Raw genomic sequence first — 13,406 nt, forward strand, 5'->3', positions numbered from 1 at the left:
CATCTTGTCATCTTCTCTTATTGGCAGGAAGTGTGCTGATTTGGTGAGACGATCAACTATTACCCAAATAGTATCAAAACCACTTGCAGTCCTTGGCAATTTAGTGATGAAATCCATGGTAATGTTTTCCCATTTCCATTCTGGGATTTCGGGTTGTTGAAGTAGACCTGATGGTTTCTGATGCTCAGCTTTGACCTTAGAACACGTCAAACATTCTCCTACGTATTTAGCAACATCGGCTTTCATACCCGGCCACCAAAAATGTTTCTTGAGATCCTTGTACATCTTCCCCGTTCCAGGATGTATTGAGTATCTGGTTTTATGAGCTTCTCTAAGTACCATTTCTCTCATATCTCCAAATTTTGGTACCCAAATCCTTTCAGCCCTATACCGGGTTCCGTCTTCCTGAATATTAAGATGCTTCTCCGATCCTTTGGGTATTTCATCCTTTAAATTTCCCTCTTTTAAAACACCTTGTTGCGCCTCCTTTATTTGAGTAGTAAGGTTATTATGAATCATTATATTCATAGATTTTACTCGAATGGGTTCTCTGTCCTTCCTGCTCAAGGCATCGGCTACCACATTTGCCTTCCCCGAGTGGTAACGAATCTCAAAGTCGTAATCATTCAATAATTCAATCCACATACGCTGCCTCATATTCAGTTGTTTCTGATTAAATATGTGTTGAAGACTTTTGTGGTCGGTATATATAATACTTTTGACCCCATATAAGTAGTGCCTCCAAGTCTTTAATGCAAAAACAACCGCGCCTAATTCCAAATCATGCGTCGTATAATTTTGTTCGTGAATCTTCAATTGTCTAGACGCATAAGCAATCACCTTCGTTCGTTGCATTAATACACAACCGAGACCTTGCTTTGATGCGTCACAATAAATCACAAAATCATCATTCCCTTCAGGCAATGACAATATAGGTGCCGTAGTTAGCTTTTTCTTCAATAACTGAAACGCTTTCTCTTGTTCATCATTCCATTCAAATTTCTTCCCTTTATGCGTTAATGCAATCAAGGGTTTTGCTATTCTGGAAAAGTCTTGGATGAACCTTCTGTAGTAACCAGCTAGTCCTAAAAACTGGCGTATGTGTTTTGGAGTTTTCGGGGTTTCCCACTTTTCAACAGTTTCTATCTTTGCTGGATCCACCTTAATACCTTCTTTGTTCACTATGTGACCGAGGAATTGAACTTCTTCCAACCAAAATGCACACTTTGAAAACTTAGCGTACAATTCTTCCTTCCTCAATACTTCTAACACCTTTCTCAAATGTTCACCGTGTTCTTGGTCATTCTTTGAGTAAATAAGTATGTCATCAATGAAAACAATGACAAACTTGTCAAGGTATGGTCCACACACTCGGTTCATAAGGTCCATGAACACAGCTGGTGCATTAGTTAAACCAAATGGCATGACCATAAACTCGTAATGACCGTAACGTGTTCTGAAAGCAGTCTATGGAATATCATCTTCTTTCACCCGCATTTGATGATACCCGGAACGTAAGTCAATCTTTGAATAAACAGACGAGCCTTGTAGTTGATCAAATAAGTCGTCGATTCTCTGTAGTGGGTAGCAGTTCTTGATGGTAAGTTTGTTCAACTCTCGGTAGTCGATACACAACCTGAATGTACCATCTTTCTTCTTGACAAACAAAACAGGAGCTCCCCACGGTGATGTGCTTGGTCGAATGAAACCACGCTCTAAAAGTTCTTGTAATTGGCTTTGCAGTTCTTTCATCTCACTGGGTGCGAGTGTGTAAGGAGCACGAGCTATTGGTGCAGCTCCTGGTACAAGATCTATTTGAAATTCAACGGATCGATGTGGGGGTAATCCTGGTAATTCTTTCAGAAATACATCGGGAAATTCTTTTGCAATGGGAACATCATTGATGCTCTTTTCTTCAGTTTGTACTTTCTCGACGTGTGCTAGAACTGCATAGCAACCTTTTCTTATTAGTTTTTGTGCCTTCAAATTACGAATAAGATGTAGCTTCATGTTGCCCTTTTCTCCGTACACCATTAAGGGTTTTCCTTTTTCTCGTATAATGTGAATTGCATTTTTGTAACAAACGATCTCTGCTTTCACTTCTTTCAACCAGTCCATACCGATTATCACATCAAAACTCCCTAACTCTACTGGTATCAAATCAATCTTAAATGTTTCGCTAACCAGTTTAATTTCTCGATTCCGACATATATTATCTGCTGAAATTAATTTACCATTTGCTAATTCGAGTAAAAATTTACTATCCAAAGGCATCAATGGACAACTTAATTTAGCACAAAAATCTCTACTCATATAGCTTCTATCCGCACCCGAATCAAATAAAACGTAAGCAGATTTATTGTCAATAAGAAACGTACCCGTAACAAGCTCCGGGTCTTCCTGTGCCTCTGCCGCATTAATATTGAAAACTCTTCCGCGGCCTTGTCCATTCGTGTTCTCCTGGTTCGGGCAATTTCTAATAATGTGGCCCGGTTTTCCACATTTATAACAAACTACATTGGCATAACTTGCTCCGACACTACTTGCTCCGCCATTACTCATTCCGACACCATTTGTTCCTTTCGTTCTATTAACCCCTGGTCCGTACACCTCACACTTCGTCGCGCTATGACCATTTCTTTTACACTTGTTGCAAAATTTGGTGCAGAACCCCGAGTGATACTTTTCACACCTTTGGCATAGCTGCTTCTGATTGTTGTTGTTGTTGTTGCGGTTATTATTGTTGTTGGGATGATTGTTGTAGTTGCTGTTGTTGTTGTTGTTGTTGTTGTTGTTGTTGTTGGGCCGTTTGTTGTAGTTGCGATTGATGTTACGATTGTTGGGATAATTGTTGGGATAATTGTTGTAATTGCTGTTGTTGTTGTATTGGTGATTCTTATCACCGTTTTCCTCCCACTTTCTTTTGACTTGCTTCACATTGGCCTCTTCAACAGTCTGTTCTTTAATTCTTTCTTCAATCTGGTTCACTAGTTTGTGAGCCATTCTACATGCCTGTTGTATGGAGGCGGGCTCGTGTGAACTTATATCTTCTTGGATTCTTTCCGGTAATCCTTTCACAAACGCGTCGATCATCTCTTCCTCATCTTCGAATGCTCCCGGACACAATAGGCACAATTCTGTGAATCGTCTTTCGTACGTGGTAATATCAAATCCTTGGGTTCGTAACCCTCTAAGTTCTGTCTTGAGCTTATTGACCTCGGTTCTGGGACGGTACTTCTCGTTCATCAAGTGCTTGAATGCTGACCACGGTAGTGCGTACGCATCGTCTTGTCCCACTTGCTCTAGATAGGTATTCCACCATGTTAACGCAGAACCTGTGAAGGTATGCGTAGCGTACTTCACTTTGTCCTCTTCAGTACACTTACTTATGGCAAACACCGATTCTACCTTCTCGGTCCACCGTTTCAATCCGATCGGTCCTTCGGTTCCATCAAATTCCAAAGGTTTGCAGGCAGTGAATTCTTTGTAGGTGCATCCTACACGATTTCCTGTACTGCTAGATCCAAGGTTATTGTTGGTATGTAGCGCAGCCTGTACTGCGGCTATGTTTGAAGCTATAAAAGTACGGAATTCCTCTTCATTCATATTCACGGTGTGTCGAGTAGTCGGTGCCATTTCCTTCAAAATAGTCAAATGGAACAAGTTAATCATACAGAATATTAAGAGTAGTTAATAGTATTTCATAGCATAATATGAACTCATTTATAAAAGCTTTTTCTTCATATTAGCGTTTTATAAGTTTAAATTCGGGTAGTACCTACCCGTTAAGTTCATACTTAGTAGCTAATATACAATTCAACTACTACAATTCTATATGAAAAACTGATTATAATAATATTTCGCGTTCAAACTTTTAAACAATATTTTACAAACTTACAATACCGCTTATTTTACATAAAGCATGAAATATAGCACACAATAACTTTGATACAAGATAATTGTGAAGATAATTCTAGCTAGTACACAAGTCGTTCAGCAAAGGCAATAAAGACACGTAATTCATACGTCCAGAAACAAGTCATGCATTCTGGTGTTACTAGGACTACTTCCCATCCTTGGTCTTGTGGAACATAACCGTTATAGCCGTTGATAAGACAGCGTGTTGTAACGTCGTCAAAGGGACGAGGGTTACGTAATGTCCAACAGTCCCGTAACAATCGAAAAACCTCATTTCTTACCCCAATTACCGACTCCGTCACTTGTGGGAACGTTTTGTTTAATAGTTGTAGGCCGATGTTCTTGTTCTCACTTTGGTGAGAAGCGAACATTAATAATCCGTAAGCATAACATGCTTCTTTATGTTGCATGTTAGCCGCTTTTTCTAAATCACGAAGTCCAATATTCGGATATATTGAGTCAAAATAATTTCTTAACCCATTGCGTAAAATAGCATTTGGGTTCCCCGCAATATATGCGTCAAAGTAAACACATCGTAACTTATGGATTTCCCAATGTGATATCCCCCATCTTTCGAACGAAAGCCTTTTAAAAACCAAGGCATTCTTGGAACGTTCTTCGAATGTCTTACAAACTGATCTCGCCTTAAATAGTTGTGCTGAAGAATTCTGACCGACTCTAGACAAGATTTCATCAATCATGTCTCCGGGTAGGTCTCTTAAAATATTGGGTTGTCTATCCATTTTGTGTTTTTATACTGTAAAATAGACAAGAGTTAGATTCATAAAAAAAAATACTTATTAATACAAGCAATTTTTACATATATCATAAAGCATAAGCACACTATATTACATATATTACACCACACGAATACAACTTTATTATTCCGACTCGCTTGTTTCTTCTTCTTCGGTTTTGGATCGTTTTGCCAAGTTTCTAGGGATATATGATGTTCCCCTAATACGAGCCGTCGTTTTCCACATTGGTTTAGAAAAACCTGGTGGTTTAGAGGTTCCTGGGTCATTGTTACAACTTAAGGACTTCGGGGGTTGACGATACATATAAAGTTCATCGGGGTTGGAATTAGATTTCTCTATTTTTATGCCCTTTCCCTTATTATTTTCTTTTGCCTTTTTAAATTCAGTTGGGGTAATTTCTATAACATCATCGGAATTCTCATCAGAATCCGATTCATCGGAGAATTGGTAATCCTCCCAATATTTTGCTTCCTTAGCGGAAACACCATTGACCATAATTAACCTTGGTCGGTTGGTTGAGGATTTTCTTTTTACTTAACCGTTTTATTATTTCTCCCACCGGTTCTATTTCTTCATCCGGTTCCGATTCTTCTTCCGGTTCCGATTCTTCTTCCGGTTCCGACTCTTCTTCCGGTTCCTCTTCGGGAACTTGTGAATCAGTCCACGAATCATTCCAATTTACATTTGACTCTTCATTATTATTAGGTGAGTCAATGGGACTTGTTCTAGAGGTAGACATCTATCACATAATATCAAACGCGTTAAAAGATTAATATATCACATAATATTCACATGTTAAAAATATATAGTTTCCAACAAAATTTGTTAAGCAATCATTTTTCAAGTAAACACGGTCGAAGTCCAGACTCACTAATGCATCCTAACAAACTCGATAAGACACACTAATGCAACATTCTGGTTCTCTAAGACCAACGCTCGGATACCAACTGAAATGTCCCGTTCTTATTGATTAAAAACGTTCCATATTAATTGATTTCGTTGCGAGGTTTTGACCTCTATATGAGATGTTTTTCAAAGACTGCATTTATTTTAAAACAAACCATAACCTTTATTTCATCAATAAAGGTTTAAAAAGCTTTACGTAGATTATCAAATAATGATAATCTAAAGTATCCTGTTTACACACGACCATTACATAATGGTTTACAATACAAATATGTTACAACAAAATAAGTTTCTTGAATGCAGTTTTTACACAATATCATACAAGCATGGACTCCAATCTCGTCCTTATTTAAGTATGCGACAGCGGAAGCTCTTAATAATCACCTGAGAATAAACATGCTTAAAACGTCAACAAAAATGTTGGTGAGTTATAGGTTTAACCTATATATATCAAATCATAATAATAGACCACAAGATTTCATATTTCAATACACATCCCATACATAGAGATAAAAATCATTCATATGGTGAACACCTGGTAACCGACATTAACAAGATGCATATATAAGAATATCCCCATCATTCCGGGACACCCTTCGGATATGATATAAATTTCGAAGTACTAAAGCATCCGGTACTTTGGATGGGGTTTGTTAGGCCCAATAGATCTATCTTTAGGATTCGCGTCAATTAGGGTGTCTGTTCCCTAATTCTTAGATTACCAGACTTAATAAAAAGGGGCATATTCGATTTCGATAATTCAACCATAGAATGTAGTTTCACGTACTTGTGTCTATTTTGTAAATCATTTATAAAACCTGCATGTATTCTCATCCCAAAAATATTAGATTTTAAAAGTGGGACTATAACTCACTTTCACAGATTTTTACTTCGTCGGGAAGTAAGACTTGGCCACTGGTTGATTCACGAACCTATAACAATATATACATATATATCAAAGTATGTTCAAAATATATTTACAACACTTTTAATATATTTTGATGTTTTAAGTTTATTAAGTCAACTGTCCTCGTTAGTAACCTACAACTAGTTGTCCACAGTTAGATGTACAGAAATAAATCGATAAATATTATCTTGAATCAATCCACGACCCAGTGTATACGTATCTCAGTATTGATCATAACTCAAACTATATATATTTTGGAATCAACCTCAACCCTGTATCGCTAACTCCAACATTCACATATAGAGTGTCTATGGTTGTTCCGAAATATATATAGATGTGTCGACATGATAGGTCGAAACATTGTATACGTGTCTATGGTATCTCAAGATTACATAATATACAATACAAGTTGATTAAGTTATGGTTGGAATAGATTTGTTACCAATTTTCACGTAGCTAAAATGAGAAAAATTATCCAATCTTGTTTTACCCATAACTTCTTCATTTTAAATCCGTTTTGAGTGAATAAAATTGCTATCGTTTCATATTGAACTCTATTTTATGAATCTAAATAGAAAAAGTATAGGTTTATAGTCGGAAAAATAAGTTACAAGTCGTTTTTGTAAAGGTAGTCATTTCAGTTGAAAGAACGACGTCTAGATGACCATTTTAGAAAACATACTTCCACTTTGAGTTTAACCATAATTTTTGGATATAGTTTCATGATCATAATAAAAATCATTTTCTCAGAATAACAACTTTTAAATCAAAGTTTATCATAGTTTTTAATTAACTAACCCAAAACAGCCCGCGGTGTTACTACGACGGCGTAAATCCGGTTTTACGGTGTTTTTCGTGTTTCCAGGTTTTAAATCATTAAGTTAGCATATCATATAGATATAGAACATGTGTTTAGTTTATTTTAAAAGTCAAGTTAGAAGGATTAACTTTTGTTTGCGAACAAGTTTAGAATTAACTAAACTATGTTCTAGTGATTACAAGTTTAAACCTTCGAATAAGATAGCTTTATATATATGAATCGAATGATGTTATGAACATCATTACTACCTTAAGTTCCTTGGATAAACCTACTGGAAAAGAGAAAAATGGATCTAGCTTCAACGGATCCTTGGATGGCTCGAAGTTCTTGAAGCAGAATCATGACACGAAAACAAGTTCAAGTAAGATCATCACTTGAAATAAGATTGTTATAGTTATAGAAATTGAACCAAAGTTTGAATATGATTATTACCTTGTATTAGAATGATAACCTACTGTAAGAAACAAAGATTTCTTGAGGTTGGATGATCACCTTACAAGATTGGAAGTGAGCTAGCAAACTTGAAAGTATTCTTGATTTTATGTAACTAGAACTTGTAGAATATATGAAGAACACTTAGAACTTGAAGATAGAACTTGAGAGAGATTAATTAGATGAAGAAAATTTAAGAATGAAAGTGTTTGTAGGTGTTTTTGGTCGTTGGTGTATGGATTAGATATAAAGGATATGTAATTTTGTTTTCATGTAAATAAGTCATAAATGATTACTCATATTTTTGTAATTTTATGAGATATTTCATGCTAGTTGCCAAATGATGGTTCCCACATGTATTAGGTGACTCACATGGGCTGCTAAGATCTGATCATTGGAGTGTATATACCAATAGTACATACATCTAAAAGCTGTGTATTGTACGAGTACGAATACGGGTGCATACGAGTAGAATTGTTGATGAAACTGAACGAGTATGTAATTGTAAGAATTTTTGTTAAGTAGAAGTATTTTGATAAGTGTATTGAAGTCTTTAAAAAGTGTATAAATACATATTAAAACACTACATGTATATACATTTTAACTGAGTCGTTAAGTCATCGTTAGTCGTTACATGTAAGTGTTGTTTTGAAACCTTTAGGTTAACGATCTTGTTAAATGTTGTTAACCCAATGTTTATAATATCAAATGAGATTTTAAATTATTATATTATCATGATATTATCATGTATGAATATCTCTTAATATGATATATATACATTAAATGTCTTTACAACGATAATCGTTACATATATGTCTCGTTTAAAAATCATTAAGTTAGTAGTCTTGTTTTTTTACATATGTAGTTCATTGTTAATATACTTAATGATATGTTTACTTATCATAGTATCATGTTAACTATATATATATATCCATATATATGTCATCATATAGTTTTTTACAAGTTTTAACGTTCGTGAATCACCGGTCAACTTGGGTGGTCAATTGTCTATATGAAACATATTTCAATTAATCAAGTCTTAACAAGTTTGATTGCTTAACATGTTGGAAACATTTAATCATTTAAATATCAATCTCAATTAATATATATAAACATGGAAAAGTTCGGGTCACTACATGTATTGATTATAGAAAATTAAATGACGCCACCAGAAAAGATCACTTTCCCTTACCTTTCATTGATAAAATGTTGGAAAGATTAGCAGGAAACAGTTACTATTGTTTTCTTGATAGTTTTTCCGGATATTTTCAAATTCCAATAGCACCCGAAGATCAAGAGAAAACCACATTCACGTGCCCTTATGGTACTTTTGCTTACAAACGCATGCCATTTGGACTTTACAACGCCCCTGCAACCTTTCAAAGGTGCATGATGGCGATTTTTTACGACATGATAGAAGAATGCATGGAAGTTTTCATGGATGACTTTTCAGTCTTCGGTGATACATTTGAAACATGTCTACTTAATCTTGAACGAATGCATATTAGATGCGAACAATCAAATCTAGTTCTTAATTGGGAGAAATGCCATTTCATGGTTAAAGAAGGCATCGTTCTTGGTCATAAAATTTCAAAGGAAGGAATTGAAGTGGATAGAGCTAAAGTAGATGTAATTGCTAAACTTCCACATCCCACCAATGTTAGAGGAGTTAGGAGTTTTCTAGGACATGCCGGTTTTTACCGACGTTTCATAAAAGATTTTTCTAAAATTGCCACTCCTATGAATAAACTCCTAGAAAAGGATGCTCCATTCAACTTTTCAGATGAATGCATCAAATCTTTTAATATTCTTAAAGAGAAACTCACTAATGCGCCGATCATGATAACTCCAAATTGGAATCTACCATTTGAACTTATGTGCGATGCAAGTGATTTTGCAATGGGAGCCGTTTTAGGACAAAGGATTGAAAAATGATTTCAACCTATTTATTATGCTAGTAAGATGTTACAAGGAGCACAAACGAATTACACAACTACTGAAAAAGAACTCTTTGCTATTGTCTTTGCTTTTGACAAATTTCGTTCATATATCGTTCTAGCAAAAACGGTGGTCTATACCGACCATTCTGCTCTTAGATACCTATTTTCAAAACAAGATGCTAAACCAAGATTAATCCATTGGATCTTACTCTTACAAGAGTTTGATATTGAAATCCGAGATAAAAAGGGAGCAGAAAATCTCGCCGCTGATCATCTTTCTCGTCTTGAAAATCCAGAATTAGAAGTTCTAAATGAATCGGATATACAAGACAACTTTCCTGATGAATATCTATTGAAGATAGATTATAATGAAATTCCATGGTTTGCAGACTATGTAAACTACTTAGTATGTGGATTCCTTGAAAAAGGATTATCGTACCAAAAACGAAAGAAATTCTTTAGTGATATAAAACACTATTTCTGGGAAGATCCACATTTGTTTAAAAGTTGTCCCGATGGAATAATACGCCGATGTGTATTCGGAGATGAAGCCAGTCAAATCTTAAACCATTGTCACACAGGACCAACAGGATGGCATTATGGGCCTCAACTTACAGCAAGAAAAGTTTACGATGCTGGATTCTATTGGCCAACAATTTTCAAAGACGCACACCTTCTTTGCAAATCCCGTGATGCTTGTCAAAGGGCCAGAAAAATAAGTCAACGTGATGAAATGCCACAAAATGTCATTCATGTATGTGAAGTATTTGACATTTGGGGTATTGACTTTATGGGTCCATTTCCAAAATCTCATAATAATCTCTATATTCTCGTTGCCATTGATTATGTATCTAAATGGGCGGAAGCACAAACTCTCCCAACTAATGATGCACGAGTTGTAGTCAACTTTTTAAAACGTCTTTTTGCTAGGTTTGGAACACCGAAAGCTTTAATAAGTGATCGGGGTACTCATTTTTGTAATAATTAACTTGAGAAAGTTCTTAAAAGATATGGATTAACTCATAAAATCTCCACTGCTTATCATCCACAAACAAGTGGACAAGTTGAAAATACCAACCGAGCTTTAAAACGTATTCTAGAGAAAATCGTAGGATCAAATCCGAAGGAATGGTCCATGAAATTGGAGGATGCACTCTGGGATTTTAGAACAGCCTACAAAACTCCAATTGGAACCACACCTTTTAGACTCGTTTATGGAAAAGCATGTCATCTTCCAGTAGAAATTGAACACAAAGCATTTTGGGCTTTGAAGACATGTAATCTTGATTTACATGAAGCTGGACGTCTACGATTAAGTCAACTAAACGAATTAGAAGAATTAAGACATGAAGCATACGAAAATTCGTTAATCTATAAGGAAAGAACGAAGAAATGGCATGATAAAAGAATCAGAAGTTCAAAAGAATTTAAAGAAGGAGACATAGTTCTTCTTTTAAATTCAAAATTCAAGCTATTTCCTGGAAAATTGAAATCAAGATGGTCTGGACCATTTATAGTCAAAAGAGTTTTCCCGTACGGAACAATAGAGTTGATAAATTCAAATGGGATTGAATTTAAAGTTAATGGTCACAAAGTTAAACATTACATACATGGTCCGATGGAAGTTGACAATGAAGTCAATCATAATTTCACCACCCAAGAAAACCTTCAAAATGAAAACATAAATATGTTATCAACAACATATGAAAAATCAAAATTGGAAAATAGGGAGGATTCAAATTGGAGTGATGAAGAAGAATTCTTATACAAACCTCCCATTCCAAGAAACGAAGAAAAATGTAAACAAGAAGTTCAAATAGAAGTGAAAGAACCAAGAAAAGAACACCCGAAAAAGGTTTACAAACCAACTCGACTTACTAAAGCAGGAGACCCGGGTGAATTTATCATCTCTTGCTTGCTTAATGATGGTGCTGTATATAATGGACTCGCAGATTTAGGAGCAAGTGCAAATATTATGCCTCTTTCCTTATACAAAAGATTAGGTATGGGTAAATTAAAACCAACCAAAATAGGTGTTCAATCATTTGACCTAACCATTAAACACCCGGTTGGAATAGCAAGTAATTTACTTGTTAGCGTGGGAAGTTTGACCTTTTTTGCAAACTTCATAGTGATTAATATGGAGGAAAACCTTGATATTCCTCTAATTTAGGTCGCCCATTTTTAGCAACCACCGAGGCGTTCATTGAAGTAAGAGAAGGTAGAATGATACTTAGGGATGGTGATAAATCGATCACCTTTGTGAACCGAAAGTTTAGATCTCCACCAACCAAAACTATTAAACCAATAAAAATGCATAAGTGTGGGGAAGATGAAGAAACACTTAATGATGAACCGATCACAAAGAACCCCGTTGATGATACGAAATTAGATGAACCCGTTTTTAACAGTTCAACGAAGAAACTTTATAAACGGATTCACGATGCTAAGATTAAGGGAAACTTTAAGTTATGTAACCGATTACTATCCAATTTATCGCCAAAAGAAAAAGCAATGTTAGTTGAATTTGTGAAAGTTACGGAGGAAATCAACAAATGGATTGAAGCAAAAGTCAGAGATATACAAGTTGTTGATGATCCAATTGAAAATAACGTTAATCACAATTTCAGCACCACATCTAACTAAGTGTGGGAGGTTCGAATCTTTTTAGGTAATATGTATTTCTGTTAGAGTTAGATTTTCTGTTTTCGTGTAGTTCTCGAGAATGGAATCCGAATGGTCTTTCCCTAGCAGACCCTAAAGAACTAGTCTTCTTCCCCCATTCTGAATTTTTATTTTTTTTAGGTTTTACAAGATGAAGACTTCCTGTGAATTAAACCATGGTCTAATGCTACACGCTTTGATCACTAAACGTAATAATGACACCCTTCCAAGTGAATTGGTATCATTAATCAGAGGCAAATTAGACGGAGTAAGAAAAGAATCCAGGAACGAAAATAATAAGTTACATTTTGGTAAAGGAAAATCAAAATCCGCAGCGAAAAGAAGAGCACGGCACCTTGAAAGATATCACAAATGCGGAAAATGGTCACACGAAGGTACAATGTTCAAATAATCAAACATATTCAAATACCGAATTTGTTACTTTATGCAGAGATGGACCGTTCATATGTTTCGAAGAAAAAACGTTGAATGCTCTAGGTTACGCCTATGTAGCTATGGAAAATCAATTAGTCCGACTATCTTATGAATGGGCTAAAGCAGGTCACTGAGAATTCTATCTCACAGGTAAGTATGTACAGTTTTTATTTTTATTTTATTGTTTTTAACCTTTTGATAATAAACGCTAAATCGTTCGATATAAAGTATTAAATTGGTATTCAATAAAATTAGGTTTTGCGACCGAAATTATTGATATCATACAAAAATTTATTACATCACTGCGAAATTTACCGTTTATTCTTAAGGTATAAATATCTTTAATCAATCAACCCAAAATATTTCAAAAATTCGTCAGGAGTAAAACTAGGTAATATAGCCGAAATTACTTTACCGAAAAGAGGGGCGTATATTTTTGATAATATTTGATTGATTAAAGTGGGATAAAAGACCAAAAAGATTTTTAATTTTATTTTTACTTTGTTTTTAAAATTAATATTAAAATAATATTGTAAACTTTTTAAAATCAATATATTTAAGTTTGTAAATATTTAAAAAAATTAATATTTTTAATATAAGTTTGTATGTATAAAAACAAAAATATA

Source organism: Rutidosis leptorrhynchoides, chromosome 4, assembly GCF_046630445.1.
Source record: "Rutidosis leptorrhynchoides isolate AG116_Rl617_1_P2 chromosome 4, CSIRO_AGI_Rlap_v1, whole genome shotgun sequence".
Taxonomy (NCBI): Eukaryota; Viridiplantae; Streptophyta; class Magnoliopsida; order Asterales; family Asteraceae; genus Rutidosis; species Rutidosis leptorrhynchoides.